Below are 27,963 nucleotides of genomic sequence, written 5' to 3'. Positions count from 1 at the left end.
AATGAGATAGTGAGGGAAGGACGAGACATCACTGCCTCTATCCTGATAAACCGAAATACCCCAAATGATCAGAGCGTGACATCAGTTACTTATTTCAGAAATGTTGGATAGTTTTCCATATTATTTTGTCTTTTATCTAAATCTGAGCCACTATTTTCTCAAGTTCTCCAAAGATAAATTATTTCCCCAATCTTTCAAATCTTTTTGGATTTGAGGGCTGTTTCTCCTGTAACAAATTTTAAGACTTCCATTTGTTTTCAAAGAGGATCTCTTTCAACATGAAAATCTTGAGCAACATCAAAAATGATATTCTCATAGTGTAAGTTGGTACAGCCACTATGGAAAACAGTATAGAGTTTCCTCAAAAAAATAAAAATAGCAACCCCAATCCTGGGTATATATCTGGACAAAACTATAATTCAAAAAGATACGTGCACCCTTGTGTTCATAGCAGCACTATTCACAACATCCAGTCAACAACCAATGATCATTGACAAATGGATAAAGAAAATGTGGTACATATACATACACAAAGGCATACTACTCAGCCATAAAAAGAACAAAATAATGCCATTTATAGCAACATGGATGAAACTAGAGACTATCATACTAAGTGAAGTAAGTCAGAGAGAGACGAATACCATATGGTATCACTTATATGTGGTATCTAAACTATGTTACAAATGAACCTATCTATGAACAGAAACAGACTCAAATGGAGAATAGATTTGTGGTTACCAGGGAGGAGAGGGGCTTGGGTAGGGAGTAGATTGGGAGTTTAGGGTTAGCAGATGCAAACTACTATATATAGAAGGGATATACAACAAGTTCCTACTATGTAGCACAGGGAACTATATTCAGTATCCTGCAATAAACCATAATGGAAAAGAGTATAAAAAAGATTATATACATATGTATAATTAAATCAGTTTGCTGTACACCAGAAACTAATATAACATTGTAAATCTACTATACTACAGTTAAAAATAAATTAAAAAATGAAGACTGTGTAAGCAAGAACCAAAAAGGTCAGTAATTGACTTTTGAACTATTTGAGGGGGAGGAGAGGAAGCTCCATCCTTTCAAAAAGGTTTACACAAAAATATATTGCTCAGCCCAAAATTGATTTGAAGAATTAAAATAAGAAATCAGAACCAGGATTGCTTTAAATTCACAGTGTGACTGAAATTCTAAAAATAACCTCTCCTAAGCTGTGCAAAAGTTCACTAAATTGTACTCTATCTACACCTTCCTCTTAATTAGTTTTGTTTCTCTATATCATTTCCATATCTGACACACAAGAGGAGAATACTTTATTCTCTAGGGAAGGAATAAAAAGGAGCCAAGAACTGAACTCAGCCAACCAGCTGTTTCTTTGACCTGAATAATGTTTAAAATGGGTTTTAATTTAAATGTCTTTAGGTGTGACCTGAACTCTTCCCAAGTCCAGCAATTCCTTATTGTCTTATACCAAAGATTTACCCATTTATGTTTCCTTCCTAATTTTTTTACCTTTGATGTGTGCTCCCATTCCAGGAGTTTCTATCCCAGGCATAACATGGAAATAAGGACCTAGAGGAAATGCTTATAATATTGGGGTAAACTTGAGAGGAGTGACAGCCCCCACTTAAACTGTGAAGCAAGGCAGCTCTTGTGCTTTTTCCACTGGTGAGCGCTCTTCTTCCGTAGCAAGTCCTCTGTTGTTCTATTTCTGCATTCTCCCTTTATCTCCCATGGAAACCTAAACATGAATATGGGTCTGATCCTCACTCATGGGATAGAGGACTACTTTAAAAAGTGTATATTTTTAAAAGCTGTATCCTGCCCCAATATGGCTTCTTTAACCCAAAGAAAATTTCATCACCACTCATCTCTACTTGAAGTCTGCTTGGTTTTTGTAACCACTTCTATTTCTTAATCCTTTTTAATTTTTTTAACTTGGTAGGTGAGATGGTCAGGAAAAGTAGGCAGGAAAGGCCGCTCGAGAAAGGAAAGGTGAGACAGAAGTTTCACTTCAGCCTTTTAGAATGTGGGGACCAGAGAGAAGAGGCTTTCAGAAATTATTTTCTCCACGTCAAGCCCCGGCTTCATAGTACACTGAACCAGAGCAGTACAGAATGGGGATTCCTGACCTCAGAAACTTAGCTCCATGTTCTTCACCTTCATAAGTCAAGACCTCCTGGTACTGTTGCTCACCTAATTTTTTTCCGGTTTTAACACTGGGATGTTCTTTCAGTTATTCATGTCAACAAAAATAATTGGTGATGTGCTTTTAAACAGCTTTCACAGTTAACATAAAACCTTCCCCATAGTTTTTTCTTCTCCAGACTCTAAAATCCCCTTCCATTTTCCTGTAAGCCTCTTTCTCTCCTCATTTATTGCTAACCTTTCTCTGATTTGTGTTCATCTAATTCGTGTGGCCCAAATCAGACCTTTAGTACCTTCAACTTTAACATTCAATGGATAACCTAAAATTTCATCTTGGGGAAGGTTATTGATGCTACTAATCCTGCTGAACTGGCTTTTCTAGACCAAAACTTGAGTGAAATTTAGGCTAGAATTCAAAAGGAGTATGTTTTATTATACAGTGACAGGTGTGCCTCTCTTTAAGAGCAAATCTGCTACCTGAAAATCTGGCTTTGTAGAATAGAAAGAGATTCTTCAATTAAAAGGATTCAAGGATTCACCCAATTCCCCCCCCCCTTTTTTTTTTAAATAGGCTTTCCTCTGGTACAGATCATCTTTTCAGTAATACATTTATTGTGTGAATTAACATGGACTTGTATAATTTGAGAGGGTTAGAAGAAAACTATGTGCAATATGAAGCAAGGTAAGAACTGCTAATTTTAGAGAAAGTACCTATATGACTTTGTGTCAAATTATTCTATACTGCCCTTTCCTGCACCTTTTTTTTTTTTGGCCACTTAATTTTTTAAATTGAAGGATATTTGCTTTACAGAGTTTTGTGGTTTTCTGTCATATAACAGTCAGCCATAGGCACACCCTTGTCCCCTCTTCCTGAACCTTCCTTCCATCTTCCTGCACCTTCCTTAATAAGTCTCTACTCAAAAGTGAAATTCAAAGGGCTTCATTTCTACTATCCTCTAGCCTAAATAAATAAGCTTCTCCCCAAAAAAGGAAATTAACCCCTCAATTAAAAAAAGAAGTAAACAGATTTATTAATTTCTCTTCCTTAATAAGTTTCAAAATACTCTTTATTTTTTAAGATTACATTTTAACTAAACCAAACAAAGCAAGAAGTTCCCTTTAACTCAAACAGTTCCTTGAATTTTTCAGATAAGCTCCACCCTTGGCACTGATATCTCAAAGGTGTAAGCCAACACCCAAAACTCCTATGAAGCTGGGGTTAAGGAACTTTTTCCTAGCAGCTATGTGTGTGTGTGTAAGGAACAAGACAAAGTGAAAACTGAGAAAACAGTATCAGTGGCTGGGATTCGTGAAGCTCAAAGCCGAGAACTCCTTTGATCCCTAGAACAGTGGAAAATCCATTTCACTTACATTGTTGCCCAGAAGTTAGAAGTGATAAAACATAGGGAACTTACTGTCCTAGAGGCAGAGCAGGGTACAGTCACAAAGGTAAAGGAGGTGGTGGTTTGAAAAGGCTGCCTCCTCCTTCCTCGTGGAGGAGGTGGGGGGATCCTCTTCCCCCCTTTTCTCAGGGAACTAGCAGCAGAAGCGTCGGTGCTCTGTCAGTTCTACACGTTTGTCTGGTGAACTCAGGAGTCTGCATTTCCAAAATGGGTGGCTTACTTCATAGAATTTAAGGGTTGTTTTAAAACTGTTGCTTTGTGACTATGGTCTAGGTCAAGCCTTGATGTCAGTGTCATGTTCTGGGTACGAATGTTTTGCTTTGTTTGGGCTTGAATTTTCTGTAAGTAAATAGTTTTTACCAGATGGAGACGAAATTGTCACTGTCTTTAGGTATAATGTTAAATAGTATGTAGGCTAGTTATTTTGGAAAGCGATTAAATCATTTTATATGTTGCTGACATTTCAAATTGACTAATTCATACATTCTACAATATTTTTTTATCGAATCATGAAATGAGATGAACAATAGTAGCCAGAAAAGAAATCTGAGGGCAAAAATTTTCTTTCATTGAATTTTATATGTGTGTGTATATATACATATATGTATATATATATACATATATAAAGAACTAAACTAGTTATATATAAATAACTAAAGAATTTGGGGAGTGTAAATCAACTATTCTCCAATAAAAATTAATTTTAAAAAAGAATTTGAGAGGGAGGAGTAGTCTATCACACTGTTTAAGACTCATGGTGATGATAAAAAGCAAACCAACTCCTAGTTGCCTTGAATTACTGTTTTTAAACACATCCTTTTATTGCTTGAGCCGTGGGGGTTCTAATCCCACTGCACATTCCTGGTACACAGCTGCCTTCTAAGCTCAAGCCACACTGTTAGGTATTAGAATGCCACATTAGGCAGAACTACTGAACTCTGGTCGTCATGGGACTTCCACATTAGTGGGAGAGGTCAAGAGAGAATAAGTAAACAAGCAGGTTATAAATTTCAAGGACTGTGACGGAAACAAACCATATCCAGAGACAGAGAGTAATGGGAAGTCTGTTAGACAACACGGTGAAAGAAGGCTTATGTTCTCAGTGCTTGATGATCAAGGCAGGGAGGGGAGTGAGTTGAGGTTGGAAGATATAAGTGGACACCTGACCAGCTTTGAAGAGTTTGGCTTTTATTCACATTGCAGAAAAAAATCCTTTCAAATGTTAAGCAGTGAAATGACATGAATTTATGTTTCCAAATGATTACTCTGGCTGCTCTGTGGAGAACGGATTAAAATCTGGCAAGAACAGAAGCTAGAAGAACAGTTACACTGTCTCTAGTCTGGAGAAAGATAAGAGAGACTGTCTGTAGTCTAGCTTGGCCTACAAAGGTTGCAACAATATTGGGAAGAATATTAAGATTATATTTTCAGCAAGAGGGATGAAAGTGGGGAGTGAGGTAAGGGCAGTCATCAAGAATGATCCTCGGGTTACTGGTTTGTATAACTAGGAGAAAGGTGGTATGTGTGTGTGCTCAGTCATGTCCAGCTCTGCAACCTTAAGGACTGTTAGCCACCAGGCTCCTCTGTCCCTGGGATTTTCCGGGCAAGAATGCTGGAGTGAGTTACCATTTCCTTCTCCAGGGGATCTTCCTGACCCGGGGATTTTTTTTAATTTTAATTTTTATTTATTTATTTTTTAATTTTAATTGGAGGCTAATTACTTTACAATATTGTGGTGGTTTTTGCCATACATTCACTTGAATCAGCCATGGGTGTACATGTATTCCCCATCCTGACCCTCCCTCCCACCTCCCTCCCCATCCCAATCCCTCAGGGTCATCCCAGTGCACCAGCCCTGAGCACCCTGCCTCATGCATCGAACCTGGACTGGTGGTCTATTTCACATATGATGATATACATGTTTCAATGCTGTTCTCTCAAATCATCCCACCCTCCTCTTCTCCCACAGTCCAACAGTCTGTTCTTTACATCTGTGTCTCTTTTGCTGTCAGGCATATAGGACATTGTTACCATGTTTCTAAATTCCCTGACCCAGGAATTGAACCTGCAATTCCGCATCTCTAGCATTGCAGGCAGATTTTTTTACCACTGAGCCAAGGAAGGTGGTGTCTTTTACTTAAATGGGAAGTTTGTTGACATGTTTCCTAATAATGCATCTCTCAATGAACTTTTAGTTATTTGTTTTTTAATTGACTTTATCTTTTATAACAGTTTTAGATTCTTAGCAAAATTGAGTGGAAAATACAGAGGATTCCTTCTGGTGCCACACACAGCCTCTCCCACTGTCCACATCCCACACCAGAGTCATACATTTGTTAAAATCAGTGAATCTGGACTTCCCTGCTGGCCCAGTGGTTAAGACTCTGAGCTCCCAATGCAGGGGGCCCAGGTTCGATCCCTGGTCAGGGAACTAGATCCCACATGCTGCAACTAAGACCTGGTGCAGCCAAATAAATGAATAAATTAAAAATATATATATTAAAAAAAAAATCAGTGAATCTCTGTTCACATGCCATCACCCCAGATCTGTAGTTTACGTTAGTGTTCACTCTTTTTCTAAATTGAAGTATAGTTGACATACACTGTTGTGTTAGTTTCAGGTGTACAAGCAAAGTGATTCAGCAATATATATATTCACACATGTATATATTCTTTTTCAGATTCTTTTCTGTTATAGGTCATTACAAGGTATTGAATATAGTTTCCTGTGCTATATACAGGGACTTGTGCTGGGTCCTTGTTGTTTATTTTATATATATATGTATGTGTATATACATGTATATATGTTTATATTACTGTGTATCTGTTAATCCCAAACTTCTAATTTATATCTCCCCTACCTTTCCTCTTTGGTAATCATAAGTTTGTTTTCTATGTCTGTGAGTTTGTTTCTGTTTTGTAAATAAATTCATTTGTATCATTTTTTCAGATTCTACATATAAGTGATATCATATGATATTTGTCTTTCTTTGTCTGGCTTATTTCACTTAGTATGATAATCCCTAGGTCCATTCAAGTTGCTGCAAATGACAGTCTATTCTTCTTTTAAGGCTGAGTAGTATTCCACTGTCCATTTATATTCTACATCTTCTTTATCCATCTATTGATGGATACTTAAGTTGCTTCCATATCTTGACTATTGTAAATATGAACATTGAGGTTCATGTATGTTTTTGAATTAGAGTTTTTGTCTTTTCTGGATATATGCCCAGGAATGGGATTGCTGGATCATATGGTAACTCTATTTTTAGTCTTTTAGGGAACCTCCGTACTGTTCTCCAACATAAGTTTCACTCTTCTTCTTGTACATTCCTTGAGTTTTGACTAGTATATAATGACAAGTATCCAGCATTATAGCATTTAGCAAAATAGTTTCACTGCCCTAAAAATCTTCTGGGCCCTGCCTACTCATCTCTCCCTTTTCCATTTCTTTGGTAATCACTCCCTTTTTTTTCCACTGTCTTCCATGGTTTTGCTTTTTCCAGAATGTTATATAGATAAAAATATATAGTATATAGCCTTATTTGATTGGCTTCATTTACTTATTCAGTTCAGTTCAGTTCAGTCACTCAGTCGTGTCCGACTCTCTGTGACCCCATGAACCGCAGCATGCCGGGCCTCCCTATCCATCACCAACTCCCAGAGTTTACCCAAACTCATGTCTATTAAGTTGGTGATGCCATCTAACCATCTCGTCCTCTGTTGCCCCCTTCTCCTCCTGTCCTCAATCTTTCCCAGTATCAGGGTCTTTTCAAATGAGTCAGCTCTTCGCATCAGGTAGCCAGAATATTGGAGTTTCAGCTTCAACATCAGATCTTCCAATGAACACCCAGGACTGATCTCCCTTAGGATGGACTGGTTGGATCTCTTTGCAGTCCAAGGGACTCTCAAGAGTCTTCTCCAACACCACAGTTCAAAAGCGTCAATTCTTCAGGCTCAGCTTTCTTTATAGTCCAACTCTCACATCCATACATGACCACTGGAAAAACCATAGTCTTGACTAGATGGACCTTTGTTGACAAAGTAATGTCTCTGCTTTTTATTTTTTTTTTATTTTTTAATTTTTTTTAGTTCTACCACTTTATTGCTACCAACCCATTTCCCTCCACCCTCGTGCACACATGCTCAGTCATGTAATCCCATGGACTTCAGCCCTCCAGACTCCTCCGTCCATGGACTTTTCCAGGCAAGAATACTGGAGTGGGTTGCCATTTCCTTCTCCTCTGCTTTTTAATATGCTATCTAGCTTGCTCATAACTTTCCTTCCAAGGAGTAAGCGTCTTTTAATTTCATGGCTGCAATCACCATCTGCAGTGATTTTGGAGCCCCCCAAAATAAAGTCTGACACTGTTTTCACTGTTTCCCCATCTATTTGCCATGAAGTGATGGGACCGGATGCCATGATCTTAGTTTTCTGAATGTTGAGCTTTAAGCCAACATTTTCACTCTCCTCTTTCACTTTCACCAAGAGGCTCTTTAGTTCTTCTTCACTTTCTGCCATAAGTGTGCTGTCATCTGCATATCTGAGGTTATTGATATTTCTCCTGGCAATCTTGATTCCAGCTTGTGCTTCCTCCAGCCCAGCGTTTCTCATGATGTGCTCTGCATATAAGTTAAATAAGCAGGGTGACAATATACAGCCTTGACGTACTCCTTTTGGTATCTGTTACCAGTCTGTTGTTCCATGTCCAGTTCTAACTGTTGCTTCCTGACCTGCATACAGATTTCTCAGGAGGCAGGTCAGGTGGTCTGGTATTCCCATCTCTTTCAGAATTCTCCAGTTTATTGTGATCCACATAATCAAAGGCTTTGGCATAGTCAATAAAGCAGAAATAGATGTTTTTCTGGAACTCTCTTTCTTTTTCGATGATCCAGCAGATGTTGGCAATTTGATCTCTGGTTCCTCTGCCTTTTCTAAAACCAGCTTGAACATCTGGAAGTTCACGGTTCACATATTGCTGAAGCCTGGCTTGGAGAATTTTGAGCATTACTTTACTAGCGTGTGAGATGAGTGCAATTGTGTGGTAGTTTGAACATTCTTTGGCATTGCCTTTCTTTGGGATTGGAATGAAAACTGACCTTCTTCAGTCCTGTGGCCACTGCTGAATTTTCCAAATTTGCGGGCATATTGAGTGCAGCACTTTCACAGCATCATCTTTCAGGATTTGAAATAGCTCAACCGGAATTCCATCACCTCCACTAGCTTTGTTCGTAGTGATGCTTCCTAAGGCCCACTTGACTTCACATTCCAGAATGTCTGGCTCTAGGTGAGTGATCACACCATCGTGATTATCTGGGTTGTGAAGATCTTTTTTATATAGTTCTGTGTATTCTTGCCACCTCTTCATTTACTTATTAATATGCATTTAACCTTCCTCTATGTCTTCATGGCTTGGTAGCTCTTTTTTTTTTAACAGGGAAAAATATTCCAGTGTGTGGATGTATCATAGTTTATTTACCCTTGATTTCTTGGTTGCTTTCAAGCCTTGTCAATTTTTGAACAAGGCTGCAATAAAAGTTCAAATGCAAAAAAAGAAAAAAAGTTCAAATGCTGTTTTTTAGGTAGACATAAGTTTCTAATTATTTTGGGTAAATGTGAAGGGGCATAATCTCTGGGTCATAAGCTAAAAGTATGTTTAATTTGTGAGAAACTGACAAATTGTCTTCCAAAATGGCTGCACCGTTTTGTATTCCCATCAGCAGTGAATGCTGTTCCCATCCTTGCCAGCATTTGATGTTGTCAGTGTTTTGGATTTTCACCTTTCTAATAGGTGTTGTATGGTATCTTCTTGTTGTTTTAATTTACAGTTCCCTAATGACATATGATGTTGAGCATCATTCATATGCTTATTTATCATCATCACGCACACATGTATCTGCTCTGGTGAGGTGTCTTTTCAGGTCTTTTGCTCATATGTTAATCAGGTTGTTCATTTTCTTATTGTTGAGTTTTATGAGTTCTCTGTTTTTTATAATGGTTATAAATATAACCATTGGCAAATATTTCTTTGGCAAATATTTCTTCCCTGTCTATGGCTTCTCTTCTCCTTATCTTGGCTAATCTTCAATTTTGTCTCTTCAGACCACAATTTCATTGTAACTTTTATTTTAATTCAGTCAAATCATTTATACTATATAGGGCTCCTTTTTCCTTTTTTAAAAACAAATATATTTTATTATTATAAAAGCAATATGTATTCCCAATGGAAAGTTTGAAAAACACATAATTAGAAGAAAAAGAGAGAAACCTATGAAAAATTATGGTACCTTGACTAATATCCTTAGCAGTAACTCGAAACCTGCTCTTGTCCTGGGCCATTTGACAATTCATATCGGAAGCCTAAAAATGCTGTTCACCCTTTGACCCAGCAATTCTGTTTAGAAATGTATTCCAAGAAAATAACGGGACATGTGCCCAGAGAGTTAAATACAAGGAAAAAATTAGAAACAACCTATATTAGTTTGCTAGGGCTGCCCTAACAAAGCACCACAGACTGGGTGACTTAACAGAAGTTAATTTCTCACAGTTCTAGAGGCTAGAAATCCCAAGTGTCAGCAGGATTGATTTCTTCTTCGGCTTCTGATTTTGGCTAATAGATGGCCATCCTCTCCCTGTGCCTAAGCAGTCTTTCCTCTGTGTATGTCTGTGTCCAAATTTCTTCCTCATGTAAGACACCCGTCATAGTGTATTAACGCCTGTGCTAATATCCTCATTTTAATATAATTACCTCTTTAAAATTTAAACTCCCAAGTATACTCACATTCTGAGATACTGGACTTCGGACTTCAACATATGAATTTTAGGAGGACGTGATTCAGCCCATAGCATAACCTAATCCAAGAATTGAAAGTTAGGTAAATACTTTATGATTCATTCACATAATTATACATTCACATAATATATACATTCTAGTTCATGTGCAGATTTTTAATATTGACATTAAAAATAGCCCCAGTAATCTATATGACATGGAAAGAATTTCATGATGTATGTTACTCAGTGAAAATAGTAGGCTAAAAATTAATGTGTGTAGTATTCTCTTCGATGTGTGAAATACATACACAAAAGCATAGAAATTACATTGAGGGTATGATGAGTGTTTTTCCTTTGTTTTATTTTTGTTTACTTACTTTTTGCTTAATTGCACATTTACATTTTTTTCCACAATAAGTTTTTGCAATATTTATAAAAAACTCCTCCCTCCCTGCCCCCTCATCATCATCTCTCTCTCTCACACACACACACACACACAAAGAAGATGAGGAAATCTGCCTTTTACCTAAAGCACGTTTTAGGGAACAGTTCTCTACTTAGGTAGTTTTCCTTCAGCTTTCTTGCTGCTAAAGTGAGTTTCAGTGGGATATGAAAGCTTGCTCAGTGCTCTTGACTGGTTCTGTGTGCTTCTCTCTAGGGCTGGCCTGCTCGTGTGGTATACGTGCTGCCGAAGCGAGCACTTGGCCTGCTCACTTAAAGTGCAGTGAAGTGCTCGGCGGGCAGTTTTTCACTGTGCCTTTTTTCACAGTGCTCAGACTGTATTCAGTGTAGTCTTTTTTGGATGCTATTTGGAAAGGTTTTTGTGTAATCATAAGATGTTGCCAGTGACATTATAACTGAATGATTCATCTTGGTTTAGGGCTTATGATCAGACAGGCTCTGAACTCTATTTTCTAACTTAAATAGAGAAGAAAAACTTTAACAGGGTAGGTTCCCAAGAAGAGAGCAGGGTAGATATGTTCAGAGTCCTAATCTCTATGATTTCTAGTTTAGGAAGCAAAAGGTGCTTATTCATATCTCATTCATGGGAGAATTGAGTACAGGCATTTTTCCTTTAAAGTCTGCTATTTCTTATAGGCTGGGCCTACCACTCTGCTTATTTTCTTATAGTCTTGTCTCTCTTTTCCTTTCCCCCACTTCTGTAGTGTGGGTAATTTATGCTCGAAACAGGTACTACTTGAATAAAAGGACAACACACCTAAGTTAAGACATCATAAAGTAATTCAAGGTTACCTATGCATACAACTCCACAGGGTAAGCTTTCACTTTGTATATAATACACCTACATGGCCATCAAAATGCAGCTACTATGTTGTTACATGGAGTAGCAATGGGTTAGCACACTATACTTGTATAAGTAGGTAGTGTGCAACAGTGGCAGAACTTGAAAATTTCATTTTACAGTAAAGAGGGCCTCTTGAACTAAGCACCTTGCTTACACTTCTGACAAATCTTGAGACTACCTCTAGAATTCAGAATCCTCTGCAGAGGCACACATGTCACAGACCCCTTCTTGCTCTCAATTTCTTAAACAGAAAGAGATGCTTATGCCAAGTTGTCCATTTTCAGAGCAAAGTCATGTGTGTGCACTCCGAGTTCCTAGCATTTTGCTTTGATCAAATGTAACTTAATGGCTATTTACATCTATTGTGTATAGTACTCTCAGTGAACAGTTTGATATTCCAGCGTCTGACCTACCATGCTACTGGCCAGTTGGCATGAATTACAATGCTCTTCAGGTGGGTTCCTGCCCTGACCAGGCAGCTCCTACTGCTTGCAATACGTGGGAGTTGTTGGAGATGTAAGAAGAGAAAAGAAACCAGGAAGTTGCCTACCATGATGGCTCTGGCAAAACCTTCCTGAACGTACTGAATTTTGTTTGATCTTTGGTCAGACCCATAGTACTTAGAGATTATCTATGAATACAGAGTCTTAGAGGTGTTTCCTCTAGGCCAACAGCTCCTCAAGAGCATGGGTGGTATCTTCTTTGTCCTAAGAGTGAAGGCCAGGCATAGAGCAAGCAGATAAGAGATAAAGGGGATAATAATTATAGTTATCTCTTTGGTCGAATTCACAATCAGCTAAGTACTTGCTCACCACCTTCTTTACATATATATTTTTCTGTTACTAATCTAGGGTAAGATAAAACTGTGTTAGTGTTGTGAGGCTTGAGTGCTGTCCTAATATTATTTTAAAACATTAAAGATGAAGTAGACCTTAGAAATAATTTACTATAGAGTGCAGCCTTGAAAGCAAAAGACACTTGCTCCTTGGAAGAAAAGCTATGACAAGCCTCGACAGCATATTAAAAAGCAAAGACATCACTTTGCTGACAAAGGGCTGTCTCTTCAAAGCTATGGTTTTTCGAGTAGTCATATACAGATGTGAGTTAGACCATAAAGAAGGTTGAATACATAAGAAATGATGCTGCAATCTATGGTGCTAGAGAAGACTCTTGAAGAGTCCCTTGGACAGCAAGAAGATCAAACCAGTCAATCCTGAAGGAAATCAACCCTGAACATTCATTGGAAGGACTGGTGCTGAAGCTGAAGCTCCAATACTTTAGCCACCTGATGGGAAGAGCTGACTCACTGGAAAAGACCCTGATGCTGGGCGAGATTAAGGGCAGGAGGAGAAGGAGGCAACAGAGGATGAAATGGTTGGATGGCATCATCGACTCAATGGACAGGAATTTTAGCAAACTCTGGGAGACAGTGAAGGACCAGGGAAGCCTGGAGTGCTGCAGTCCATGAGATTGCAAAGAGTTGGAAACGACTGATAGACTGAAGAACAACAGCCTTCATTTTGCAGATGGGAAACAGACACCCAGAGGTTAAATGACTTTTCGAAGCTAGTTAGTGGCAGAAATAGAGGCAGGAGAATGAAGAACCCCTGGCTCCCAATTTGCTACTAAACACTCCAAAGCCATTGAGAAGACTGCTTCCTCTTTAGCGTATACTGTTTCGTTTTGATTTTTTTCCTTTTTCTTCTTTCTTTCTCTCTTCACATGCTTTGTCCCACTACTTGTACAAGAGATCAACAGGCAAATCAGAGAATTTAGAACTTTTTATAAAAACCAGGGCTGTTGTGTTGTGGCCCAGTGTGGTGGGGGTGGAACTTTCTCTTTCTGTGAAGGTTTTATATTTACTTATGTTCTCTGGGCCATAGTTGAATGTGGGAGCCTTGCCCAGGTGCAAGCATCTTTACTGTTCAGTAGAGGTGCCTTGCCTTGGAATGTCAGGAGACCTGAGCTGTCACCTTGACTTTGTCATACTTTTGTGGCTGTGGGAAAGTTAATTTTGCTCTCTAGGCCTCAGTTCCTCCTTTAAAAAGCATGAACTTGCACTATATAAGCTCTAAAGTCCTATGAGTTTACCTGTTTCCACTTCTGAATTATGAAGAATTAAAACTGTTTTCTATTTTTAAAGTAAAAGCCACACCTAAGCTCCATGGAATTTGATCACCCTTACATTTTTGTGTGAGTGTTGACAGGCCTTCTCTGCTCTGCTTGGTATAACTGGAATGATTTAATTTTCATTTCAGTGGTTTCAATTATTGGCTTCCATTTGTCATTCTACCAAGGAAGTAATTGGCACAATGGTTAAAGGTGATATATGACTCAGTTCTTTTGGGTCCTGTTTCAAGTGTTACTTTGAAAATCTCTAGACCTCCTCCCCTCTATCTATTACTCATCCGGAGTTGGAAGATAGCCATGGAACCTATCTTCTTTTTCTTCTTGCGCAATTGGGAGAGAGGGCATAGGGTCTCTTCAGGATCAGGGATCCAGGGAGATGCCTGGAAGGGGGAACATTTTCTCTAAGTAGATGGAGGGAAAGCTGCCAGGTTGCTGACTCTGCTATAACAGGTGATAAGGAGTTACTTGCAACCTGACTCCTCTCCCCACCGTGGGGTTACTGACTTTGTGTTGTCTCGGCAAAGTCCCCTAGACATGTCATGGCAGCCTGTCTCTTGCCTTCTTCTGCCTACATGCCCAGGAATGGAGAATCAAGAGATCAGCTTTCTGGCTGCTGTTGAAAGGATGCCCTGTTTTTCAGAGGCAAGTGGCCTGCCTTACACTGAAAATCATCCTGAAGTGCAGAGCTGCAGAACACATAGTTATGATACCTGCACTTAAAGGAACATAAGACCCAGTGTCACATTACTTTATTTGCCTCTAACAGAACTTTCTTTTTTCATTGACTGTTTCACACCATTCATCACTCAACAGCATTTATGAAACACTTCCTTTAAGCCTGAAGGAAAGGTTGGAAAGGAAGGAAAACCATGAGGTCTGGCCTTGAGGACCAAAAACTTGCTGAGGAGAGACTTGAGAATGCATAAAAACATGAAGTACTACACAAACAAGTACAAATTAACATAATGCAGAGTATTTCCGGACAGGTTTAGGAGTTAATTGGCAAGATCAAACTTGGGGAGAGTTAATCAGAGAAGGCTTCTTAGAAGAAGACTTCCCTGCAAATGTAATTGATTATACTAACATACCAAAGAACCCAGGGACTGTTTTCCAAAGAGTTTAAATGATTAAAGAATGCCCCCACAGAGTCATATTCCAGAGAACACAAAAGTTGCAAACATGGCAAGCTGTGTGGAAAGGGTTGAATAGACAGAGAATGAGGAAGTGAAACAGGATTTTGTAGAAATATACCTGAAGGTCAAGTTGAAGAATTTGGATCTGATAAAATTTGTGATAGAGAACCTCTGGAGATTCTTAAGCATGGTAATGGTGTATGAAATTGAGGAAGATTAATCTTTCTCCTGTGTATAAACTAACATGGAAAAGTTAGTAGCAGTGCTCAGATTAGAGCTGCAGCTATGAAAATGAAGGACAGGTGAGCTGGAGGCATAGGATGATGGACCAGTGAACAGAACTTGACCATCACTTGGACACTTACCAGGACCACCCCTCACCGAGTGCTTTCTCTGTGCCTGTCACAAGGTAACAGCTTGCTATGTGAATTAATGTGTGTAAACTTCAACAGAACTGTTTGAGAAGAAATTAAATAACTTGCTCTGGATCATACAGCTATAAGCAAGGAACCAGAGTTTATATCCAGGCACTCTGGCTCCAAAGCCACTTAACGACTAGGCTACATTTCTGAATTCAAAAAAGGTTAGGAAGAAAATTACCCTACTGCCATGGTTGAGAGTATGACCTCTAGATTCAGATTCCCTGGGATTTCTGCCTATGGCACTGACTAGCCGCAAATGCCTAAACAATCCACTTAAAAGTCTCCCTTTCCTTTTCCTTATCTATAAAAAGAGATAATAGCACCCAAGTATAGGGTTGCTATAAAATATAAATGTGCTATAGTGTGTGCTGTACTCAACCCAGTTCCTGACACATAGTGAGTGTTCAATAAAGGTTAACTATCAATAAAATGGTTATCACCTCATGTTTTAGAACCTGGCAGGACAGTACTGTAATTGCCAGAATAAGAAGAGGGAGACATTTGGTTACTTTCTGCACACAAGTCCTTTGCTCTTGAGTTACAGAATATTTAGGGATCAGTAGAAATCATGCTGGGAGAAGGCAATGGCAACCCACTCCAGTACTCTTGCCTGGAGGATCCCATGGGCAGAGGAGCCTGGTAGGCTGCGGTCCATGGGGTCGCGGAGAGTCAGACACGACTGTGGGACTTCACTTTCACTTTTTACTTTCATGCATTGGAGAAGGACATGGCAGTCCACTCCAGTGTTCTTGCCTGGAGAATCCCAGGGACGGGGGAGCCTGGTGGGCTGCCGCCTATGGGGTCACACAGAGTCGGACATGACTGAAGCGACTTAGCAGCAGCAGAAATCATGCTGAGGGCAGTGAAGAGAAATTGAAAGATGTTCCAAAGAGAAGAATTAACTGAAAATGCTAGTCATTCAGAGCATTGGAGAAAAACCATATAGAAGTGAGAGAAAGGGAGGGAGGTTAAGACTTTGGTTGGTGTGGAGCCTCTGTTTTGTGGGCAGGAAGGAGTGGGATTGCTACTTTATTAACTTACATACTGAGTGTGAATTTAACTTCCCTTTTGGTTTCTGCTTTTTCATCCTCACTGTTAATAGATGATGCCCATATTCAGAAGCAATCCATGCTGCAACTCTCCAAAACTGAGTACTTAAAGGGAGTTATAAGTGGGTTTTAAAGGACATTGCTTTAAAATATATATATACAATGAAGAGAACATGATAGGCAATTGTCATTGTTCATTGCTCAGAGCTGCTAGTTCTCTAGCAGCTTTTCTCTCTAAAGAGATCTCTAAGGAGAAAGGTCTTTGTGCCCCCATGTAATGACTACTTAGGAGATGAGTCAGACAAGCAGTCTTATTTTAGTTCTCTAAAGACCAAGTCTGGACAGGCCTATGCTTTCACTGCATGGGAGGGGTAAGTGGTTAAGTTTATTCACATGTGAACTGCCTAAGTCATCTCACAGGGTACCGTGGCTCAATTAATTCTCCCACCTGACTGGAGACACATGCATGGGGGCTAAGCTGCTGCCCACTGAATCTAGCAGGAAGCAGGGATTTGGCACTCCGCTGTTTGGATTCGCTCCGTATTCTGGCATGACTCAGTTATACTGAGAAAAGATAGTGGTAATCATTGGTGAAATTAGTGACCTAAAATCACCCATCCACAAATACTTATTGACAACAGTGAGTATAGAACACAGTACTAGTACCTAGTAAAATCTCACATTTTGTTGACTCCAAACCAGTGCTTGGACTGTACATTTGCCAATATACAGCACTGAACTGCATTTCTTTCAGGAAAGTTAAACTGTATCTATAAAGCAAAAGATTAAGAAGGAGTGATTAGGTACAATGTAGACTGACTATTTTCTCTCTTCTGTTTCCCTCTATTAAGAAATACAGCTCCAGTTCAGCAATGGTACAGTGACTACTACATAGCAAAGATTGGTAGCCTGTGAGCTCATGTTGAATGCTTGTTATAGAATTTGAAAGGGCAAAGCATATTTTGTGTATACCAGCCCTGAACTATCTCCATCAAGTTGTCACCATAGAGACAGAAAATGTAAAGAATTCCTTACAATCATTTGAAAAGGGAAATGTCTATTTCTGGCTGAGACTTGGCCTCTCCAGGGTAGAGTTTGTGAAGAATTTCTTACTGTCTGCCATGTAGTGAAGAATTTAAGATAAAATATGGAGCAACTTTATGGGGTAAGATGATCAGCAATTTTAAAAAAGGAAAAAACCTACTTTGATTACCATAGAGGTAGATCCTACAGGTCAGTTATGACATGGATATAATTTAGCTACTTTCAGTTCAGTTCAGTTCAGTTGCGCAGTCACGTCTGACTCTTTGCGACCCCATGAACTGCAGCACGCCAGGCCTCCCTGTCCATCACCAACTCCCGGAGTCTACCCAAACCCATGTCCATTGAGTCGGTGATGCCATCCAGCCATCTCATCCTCTGTCATCCCCTTCTCCTCCTGCCCCCAATCCTTCCCAGCATCAGGGTCTTTTCCAATGAGTCAACTCTTCGCATCAGGTGGCCAAAGTATTGGAGTTTCAGCTTCAACATCAGTCCTCCCAATGAGCACCCAGGACTGATCTCTTTTAGGATGGACTGGTTGGATCTTCCTGCAGTGCAAGGGACTCTCAAGAGTCTTCTCCAACACCACAGTTCAAAAGCGTCAATTCTTCGGCGCTCAGCTTTCTTCACCGTCCAACTCTCACATCCATATATGACCACTGGAAAAACCATAGCCTTGACTAGACAGACCTTTGTTGGCAAAGTAATGTCTCTGCTTTTAAATATGCTATCCAGGTTGGTTATAACTTTCCTTCCAAGGAGTAAGCATCTGTTAATTTTATGGCTGCAATCACCATCTGCAGTGATTTTGGAGCCCCCAAAAATAAAGTCTGACACTGTCTCCACTGTTTCCCCATCTATTTGCCATGAAGTGATGGGACCGGATGCCATGATCTTAGTTTTCTGAATGTTGAGCTTTAAGCCAACTTCTTCACTCTCCTCCTTCACTTTCATCAAGAGGCTTTTTAGTTCCTCCTCACTTTCTGCCATAAGGGTGGTGTCGTCTGCATATCTGAGGTTATTGATATTTCTCCTGGCAGTCTTGATTCCAGCTTGTGCTTCTTCCAGCCCAGCATTTCTCATGATGTACTCTGCATATAAGTTAAATAAGCAGGGTGACAAAATGCAGCCTTGACGTACTCCTTTTCCTATTTGGAACCAGTCTGTTGTTCCATGTCCAGTTCTAACTGTTGTTTCCTGACCTGCATACTGGTTTCTCAAGAGGCACGTCAGGTATTCTGGTATTCCCATCTCTTTCAGAATTTTCCACAGTTTATTGTGATCCACACAGTCAAAGGCTTTGGCATAGTCAATAAAGCAGAAATAGATGTTTTTCTGGAACTCTTTTGCTTTTTCGATGATCCAGCAGATGTTGGTAATTTGATCTCCGGTTCCTCTGCCTTTTCTAAAACCAGCTTGAACATCTGGAAGTTCATGGTTCACGTATTGCTGAAGCCTGGCTTGGAGAGTTTTGAGCATTACATTACTAGCATGTGAGATGAGTGCAATTGTGCAGTAGTTTGAGCATTCTTTGGCATTGCCTTTCTTTGGGATTGGAATGAAAACTGACCTTCTTCAGTCCTGTGGCCACTGCTGAGTTTTCCAAATTTGCGGGCATATTGAGTGCAGCACTTTCACAGCATCATCTTTCAGGATTTGAAATAGCTCACCGGGAATTCCATCACCTCCACTAGCTTAGTTCGTAGTGATGTTTTCTAAGGCCCACCTGACTTCACTTTAAAAAAGTGGCTAAATTGGGCTTGTCAGGTGGTGCTAGTGTGAATTACCTGCCTGCCAATGCAGGAGATGTAAGAGGTGCAGGTTCTATCCCTGGGTTAGGAAGATCCCCTGGAGAAGGGCATGGCAAGCCACTCCAGTATTCTTGCCTGGAGAATCCCATGGACAGAGGAGCCTGGAGGGCTACAGTCAATTGGGTTGCACAGAGTCAGACACAACTGAAATGACTTAGCTCGCATGCACTTTAGAAGTAACTTATCTTCATGTTCCGTTGCCTGCCTCTTTCTGGAGTGTGGTTGAATAGTTTCTTGCCCTAATTATTCTTGTAACTTACAGAGCAATCACTGCCCTGAGATAGATCTCCCACAAACAATTAAGTCATAAACTCAAATATCAGTTACCAAAGATCATCTGGTTGAAACAATTTTTTTAACTGCTACTTTCTTAGGTCCTTATAGATAAATAAGACCAAGTACCTCTTTATAAGTTTCCATTTTTGCCTCTATTGCAATACCAATCAAATGGCCTTTATGGAGAATCTAATTTTGTTTTTTAGGAAGGTGAGAAATTCTAATCTTTCAAATAGCCTATATTAGCACTAATTCTGAAGCCAAGTAGGACCCATGGAAAAAAAGAATTTATTTCAGTCTATTTTACCTCTTGGAACATTAATTCCATAAGGAAAGCACTTTATTAAATTCTGCTGACATTTAAAACATATAAAATGCATTTACTTTGTTCTTTTAAACCACATTAAACTTTTTTCTTTGGATGCTTCAAAAATTACATTGGAGTCTATCAAACTTTAAAATGTATACCCGTGGATACCACAATTTCACCTCAAGGAATTTCTTCCAGAAAAATATTCCCATTAAATAAAAGTCTATTCTGAACTTGAAGCTACTCAGCCTAATTTCTGCACTAGGCTCCAAGAATACCAGACAAGATATTGGTGGATTCTCTTTTGAAAAAACGTAACATCTCAAGAGAAACTATGTTTGGAGGCTCTACAAATGAAGCAGGTGGATTCCTGCTTCATGACCCCAAAGTAAAGCCCACCAACAGACAAGCACTACTGGAGTACACAGAGCTAACAATCAGCTATTATGTGAAAGTCACTTGACCTTTGAGGATCGCCTCCATCATGAAAGGCAGATTCCAAAACAAAAGGATTTAGGGGAAAAAAGAGACAATGCGGGAAGATAAATTATATCCACAAAACATGAATAAACCACAATGGAATGCTATTAAAAAGGGGGAATGATCAGAGAATAAAGGGAGCATTTGGAAATGAAAAATACAGTGACTGAAGTAAGAAATTTGTAGAAGGGTTGGGAGATGAAGACAAGGAAATTTCCCAGGAGGTGAATCCAAGAGATGAGATAGAAAATAGAAGAGAACATTAGAGGATTAGTCCAGGAAGTTCAGTAATTCTTGGAAAATGGAAAGACAGAGATTGAGAGCAGATTGTAGCAGTCAGAGTCCTAACAGCAAACCCAATTGACCCTGCATAGTTCTGATAAAGTCATTTTTATGAATGGACTCCTTATGGGAATGTGAGAAGGAAGGATTAAGAGAAAACAAGGGTGGTATAGTGTCTAGGTTCTTCCCAAGTGGTGCTAGTGGTAAAGAACCTGCTTGCCAATTCAGGAGACCTAAGAGATGTGGGATCGATTCCTGGGTTGGGAAGATCCCCCTGGAGGAGGGCATGGCTACCCACTCTAGTGTTCTTGCCTGGAGAATCCCAAGGACAGAGGATCCTGTAGGGTTGCAGAGGGTCGGACATGGCTGAAGCAACTTAGCATTGCACAGACGCATAGTGTCCAGAGGTTAGCAACAGTGAGAAGCTGTTACACTCCCAGGGCTAAAGGGACAAGGTTGGAGGAGGTGGTATACACAGAACCCAGCAAGAACTGAGCCAAGGAAGTAGGGCTTCCCAGCAGGAAATGTAGCTACTGCCCAAGAAATGTGGCTCCACTTCAGGGGTTCATAAGCAGGGAAGAATTACTCTCTCTTCTCTCTTTGTGATCTGATCTCACATTGGCCAAGCCTAACCAGAAACCAACTGATATAGTCTATAGTGTACAGGGGTCATTTTCTCAGAGCAGGGCAGGACTAGCATAGGAAAGGAAATAATTTACTGAAGAATAATACTGTAACAATTTCCCTTCTGAAAACCATCTGGTGACCATCCCAGAGAATGTGACAAAAAAAAAAAAAAAAAAGGCCTAGCAAAAGCATGGAATAATGAAATTTCACAACCCTATTAATAAAGAAAAGATCTTAAAAGCTTCCATAGAGGAAAAAACAGATATAAAGGATCAGAAATCACAATGGCACTAGGTTGGATCAACACTGAATGCTGTCTTCAACTTTCTGAGGAAAAGTTCTGTCCAAACCAAATCTCTGTTAATTGTGAGGATGGAAAAAAGACTTTGGCAACCACACAGTGTCTCAAAAACTTACCCTCTAGACACCCTTTCTTAAGAAGCTATCACAAAAACAAAGGAGTGAACAAGCAAAGAAACAAAAACAGAAGTTTCCTGGGTTGAGGGAACATGATGTATGCATAGCCAAGAAGTGAAGGGAAATCCCAGGCTGACAGCTGTGCAGAAATCCTAGAATATTTCTAGGATTTAAACAGAGCAGGAGAGAAGCCTCCCTTAAGGCATCTTTAAGGAAAAAGACAAACCACTAATCATTTTCAGAAAGGTTTAACAATTCTTTGGAGGAATTGGGAAGGGCAATGAAAGCAAATGACCATTTAAGAAAATCAGCTTTCTAAAACTGTTTGACTTATTAATTTGTGAATACATATAACTAAGATCATGGCATCTGGTCCCATCACTTCATGGCAAATAGATGGGGAAACAGTGGAAACAGTGACAGACTTTATTCTTCTGGGCTCCAAAATCACTGCAGATGGTGTCTGCAGCCATGAAATAAAGACGCTTACTCCTTGGAAGAAAAGTTATGACCAACCTAGACAGCATATTAAAAAGCAGAGACATTACTTTGCCAACAAAGGTCTGTCTAGTCAAGGCTAAGGTTTTTCCAATAGTCATATATGGATATGAGAGTCATATCCATAAAGAAAGCTGAGCACCAAAGAATTGATGTTTTTGAACTGTGGTGTTGCAGAAGACTCTTGAGAGTCCCTTCGACTGCAAGGAGATCCAACCAGTCCATCCTAAAGGAGATCAGTCCTGAATGTTCATTGGAAGGACTGATGCTGAAGCTGAAATTCCAATACTTTGGCCACCTGATACAAAAAGTTGACTCATTGGAGAAGACCCTGATGCTGGGAAAGATTGAGGGCATGAGGAGAAGGGGACGACAGAGGATGAGATGGTTGGATGGCATCACTGACTCAATGGACGAGCTTGGGTAAATTCTGGGAGTTGGTGGTGGACAGAGAGGACTGGCATGCTGCAGTCCATGGGGTCGCAAAGAGTCAGACACAACTGAGTGACTGACCTGAACTGATTGCATTTATACAACATTAAATTTAAAATACCCTCACAAGAATACAAAGTATAAGTGCATCATTTGCTATTATTTTCTCCCAATCTGAGGGCTGTCTTTTCACCTTGCTTATAGTTTCCTTTGTTGTGCAAAAGCTTTTAAGTTTAATTAGGTCCCATTTGTTTATTTTTGCTTTTATTTCCAGTATTCTGGGAGGTGGGTCATAGAGGATCCTGCTGTGATTTATGTCAGAGTGTTTTGCCCATGTTCTCCTCTAGGAGTTTTATAGTTTCTGGTCTTACATTTAGATCTTTAGTCCATTTTGAGTTTATGTTTGTGTATGGTGTTAGGAAGTGTTCTAGTTTCATTCTTTTACAAGTGGTTGACCAGTTTTCCCAGCACCACTTGTTAAAGAGGTTGTCTTTTTTCCATTGTATATTCTTGCCTCCTTTGTCGAAGATAAGGTGTTCATAGGTTCGTGGATTTATCTCTGGGCTTTCTATTCTGTTCCATTGATCTATATTTGTGTCTTTGTGCCAGTACCATACTGTCTTGATAACTGTGGCTTTGTAGTATAGTCTGAAGTCAGGCAGGTTGATTCCTCGAGTTCCATTCTTCTTTTTCAAGATTACTTTGGCTATTTGAGGTTTTTTGTATTTCCATACAAACTGTGAAATTATTTGTTCTAGTTCTGTGAAAAATACCTTTGATATCTTGATAGGGATTGCACTGAATCTATAGATTGCTTTAGGTAGTATAGTCATTTTGACAATATTGATTCTTCCAATCCATGTGCCATATGACCCAGCAATCCCACTTCTGGGCATACACACCGAGGAAACCAGATCTGAAAGAGACACGTGCACCCCAATGTTCATTGCAGCACTGTTTATAATAGCCAGGACATGGAAGCAGCCTAGGTGTCCATCAGCAGACGAATGGATAAGGAAGCTGTGGTACATATACACCATGGAATATTACTCAGCCATTAAAAAGAATTCACTTGAATCAGTTCTAATGAGATGGATGAAACTGGAGCCCATTATACAGAGTGAAGTAAGCCAGAAAGATAAAGACCAATACAGTATACTAATGCATATATATGGAATTTAGAAAGATGGTAACGATAACCCTATATGCAAAACAAAAAAAGAGACACAGATGTACAGAACAGACTTTTAGACTCTGTGGGAGAAGGCGAGGGTGGGATGTCCTGAGAGAACAGCATCGAAACATGTATATTATCTATGGTGAAACAGATCACCAGCCCAGGTTGGATGCATGAGACAAGTGCTCGGGGGTGGTGCACTGGGAAGACCCAGAGGGATCGGGTGGAGAGGGAGGTGGGAGGGGGTATTGGGATGGGGAATACATGTAAATCCATGGCTGATTCATGTCAATGTAGGGCAAAAACCACTACAATATTGTAAAGTAATTAGCCTCCAACTAATAAAAATAAATGGAAAAAAAGAAGAATTAAAATTAGCATGTATAAGGCTTAAACAACTTGTTTATTCTGTAACAACAGAAAAAATGGCAATAAAATATGAAATTAAAAAAGTTAAAAAAAAAAAGTATAAGTGCAAAGATATCATTCCACCATTGTATGCTGTATCAAAAAGTTGAAAATAAATGAAATGTCCATTAGTGAAAGATTGGTTAAGTTATGGTGCTGCCAAATGATATAATACTATGTACCCTTGAAAAAGAATGAAAAAGAATCCAGATGTAAACTGAGCAAAAAGATGTCCAGGATATTTGTGTGAGGGAAAGAAAAACAGATCTCAAAATCTGTATCCAAGATGTGACTCTGTTTTTTAAAGTAAAAAACTTCTTCTATATATTACTTTATACATAGAAAAACAAAAGTTTGAGGAACTATGGATTTTTATTTCCTAATTAAAAATTTTGGTGTTGAATTGTTGTTCATACTGAGGATGGACTTCATGTACTAAGAAAATCAACACAGATGAATTTTTAGTTTTATTTACTTTTTTTCTGTTTTTTTAAATTTATTTTCATTTTTATTAAGTACAGTTGATTTATAATGTTGTGCTATCTGTGCTGGACAGCGAAGTGACTCAGTTATACACGTATAGATGTTCTTTTTTTGGTATCCTTTTTCATTATGGCTTATCACAGGGTACTGAATATAGTTCCCTGTGCTATACAGTACGACCTCACTGCCTATCCATCCTTTATATAATAGTTTCAGATGAATTTTTAATAAGATCACTTTGGAGCTTAGAAATCAATTTTTCCATACCTTCAGTTAACACTATTCATTCATCAAAATACTGTGTTTGGTTCTAGAGAGACAGAGATGAATAAAATATATTCCTTCAATTTTATCACAGTCTAGTGGAAAGGTTTTTAAATTGCCTGGTGCTTTAGGGATGGAGTAAATGTTTGATCTGAATTTCGTTTCAAAATATATTTAAATATTAAAACACCTATAATAAAATAATTTAATTTGGTATAATAAATATAGCTGTGTAGCTATCAGCACTAAAATTTTCCTGTTCTTTCTGAGCATATATTTGAATTTATTGTAGACATGTCATTACTTAGGAAGGTGTAGCTTTAGGGTTCCCTGGTGGCTCAGTAGTAAAGAATTTGCCTGCCAATACAGGAGACACAGTTCAATCCCTGATCCAAGAAGATTCCCACATGCCTCGGAGCAACTAAGCCCTTGCACCATAACTACTGAGGCTGTGCCCCCGAGCTCGGGAACCCCAGCTCCTGAGCCCACACGGCGGCCGTGGCACACTCACCCTGGAGCCCGTGCTCTGCGACGAGAGAAGCCACTACAGCGAGGAGCCCGCACGCCACTAGAGAGAAGCTCCAGTTCACAGCAACTAGACCTGTTGCCTGTGCCGCAACAAAGACCCAGTACAGCCAAAAATAAAATTTTAAAAATTATTTTTAAAAAAGATTGTAGCTTTATTATTGGTCTTTTAAAAAAATCCAGTCTGCATACATGTGCTTATATAATAATTGCAATGAGACTATGCAAACACAGCATATATGTACTGAACATGACTAAATACACAGCAGAGTTCAAATTCATCTGCTTGATGGACATTCTTACGTGTATAACAGGTAGGGTAGACAGGATTTTGCAGATCCTTAAATTTAAAGTTTTATAAAATTTTCATTGTTTGTCTGACTTTTGTAGTAAAGCATGTGAGGAGTAGTTGGCTGTGTTTGTGAACCAATTTGTAAATCATTTTATTATGAACACTTTGAAACAGATACAAACTGAACAATACAGTAATGAACAACTCTACACTTAATCACCCAGCTTCAACAGTTATAAATAGTCTGCCATTCTTACGTCATCCAAATCTCCATCTGTTCCCTACTTGATTATTATTTTTTCTAATAAACATTTTCCATTACTCCTTTTTATCTGAATCTGTCCAGTTGAAGAACAATTAAAAAAACACTGTTACCATTTGTCATTTCTTATCTTTATTAATCAGGATTTCCTCAATATTATTCAATTGAAACAAAATAGAGAAATATTTTGGATACTGAAGCTTATATAAGACTACAATTTAAAAAAAAGAAAAAGGAAGAAAAGGGACTTTCCTGGTGGTCCAGTGGCTAAGATTCCAGGCTCCCATTGCAGGGGCCCTGAGTTCCATTCCTGGTCAGGGAAGATCCCACATGCTGCGACTCATAGAGTTTGTGTGCTGCAACTAAGACCCAGCACAGCTAAGTAAATAAATTAAAAAAAAAAAAAAAAGACTGCAATTATCATTTATAAATCCTACTTTCAAACCTGAGTGTTTATCAGAATAATCTGGTTTTTGAGAATTTTTATATATTAAATTTTTTTTGCTAAAATTAATACATAAACATGCTTTAAAAGCTTCAAATATAGTACAAAGAGTACACCTAAAAAAGAATATCTTCCTCCTACCACTACCCTTCCCAGTTCCTCTTTTCAAAGGCCAGTTTCTTGGGAAAATTTCCAGAAATATTCTATGCATGCACATACAAGCATGTGCGTAACTATAATCCTTAAAGAGAAAAGAAAAGCCTTATTGGCAGTGTACACTGTTCTATACCATGCCTTTGTTCATTAATGTTTCTTCTAATACACAGATCAAAGAGTTTCTGAAAAGATACAAAACTGCTGGTATAATGGGAACCATATCTCTGACAGCACAAGATCAAGGAACAGAGAGAGGAGGGAGTGAATACCTAACTTTTGGGAAATGAAAAAGGCCACATGATATGTTAGCTGAATCTTGACTGAAAGGCTCGCATGGCAGAGAAGTACGAGAAGTTTTTTTTTTTTTTTTTTTGGAAAAGATTTGTAAAGTTTATTGAAATACATTTAAAGACAAAGAAATGGAGTCATAACATTTTTGTAAAGTATTAAAACATCCATTCTTTCCAAATTAATCTCTCAACTCAATGTAAGTCCAATAAAAATACTAATTGGCCCATTCCTGGAATCTGACACAGTGAATAAAGAATTCATATGAAAGAATAAAGGAACGGGAAGGCTTGAAGTGATTCTGAGGAATAAAAGAAGTGGGAAGAGTGGACTGTAAATTATCAAGGTTTGCTAACAATCACAGTCAGTAAGCCAGGGTGCCACTGACAGGTACGTGAACAGATGAAGGAAGGAGCCTGGAGAACCTAGGCGTATGCCATATGACAAAACATGACACCGGTGACGGCACAGTCAGTGGGGAGGATGGACGAGGCAGCAAAGAACAGCAATTCAAATGGGGGGGAGATGGATCTCTGACTTACAAATCGAGAGCAACAAAAACAAACCCAAACAGCACATCCAGTTGGATTAAAGAACCAAATGTAAAATACTTCCATAAGAAAATACAAGAGTACACAAGATTTCCCAAAGAAGACACAAAAAGCACAAACTACAAATAGATAAAAGTGTTTACATTAAAAAATAAAAAATTTCTTTAAAAGATACTGTTATATTGTGGTCATATTTTTTCTTAAACTTCTAATAATTTAGAGAGACATACTTAAATATTTAGAAATAAAATAACACCTGGGTTTTGCTTCAAAGGATCTGGAGGGGACTTATGGGTCGGGTTATTGTTGATAAAAGCTTATCTCTGAGTTGGTAATTGTTGAAACTGGGTGATAGGTATACAGGGATTTGTCAAACTGCCTCCTTCCTTTTAGTGTATATTTTTTATAATAAAGGCAAAAGAGAAGAAGGAATATTATGACAATAGGATACCAGTATTCACCCACCAAATTAACACACACTTAAAAAACTGACATGTGTGTATGTGTTAGTCACTCAGTTGTGTCTGACTCTGTGACTCCGTAGACTGTAGCCCACCAGGCTCCTCTGTCCA

At 38.9% G+C, this 27,963-nt stretch overlaps 1 long non-coding RNA gene across 1 annotated transcript; it reads left to right on the top strand.

Moving 5' to 3' along the window:
• Positions 1–1,212: 1,212 nt before the first annotated feature.
• On the top strand, positions 1,213–26,875 carry LOC133060965 (uncharacterized). The gene is made up of 3 exons (XR_009693877.1): positions 1,213–1,668; positions 2,720–2,830; positions 26,723–26,875. It is a non-coding gene; the product is annotated as an uncharacterized LOC133060965 (long non-coding RNA).
• Positions 26,876–27,963: the final 1,088 nt, after the last annotated feature.

This window comes from Dama dama, chromosome 8 (genome assembly GCF_033118175.1).
Source record: "Dama dama isolate Ldn47 chromosome 8, ASM3311817v1, whole genome shotgun sequence".
NCBI lineage: Eukaryota > Metazoa > Chordata > Mammalia > Artiodactyla > Cervidae > Dama > Dama dama.
This window is presented reverse-complemented; position numbering and strand designations above follow the sequence as displayed.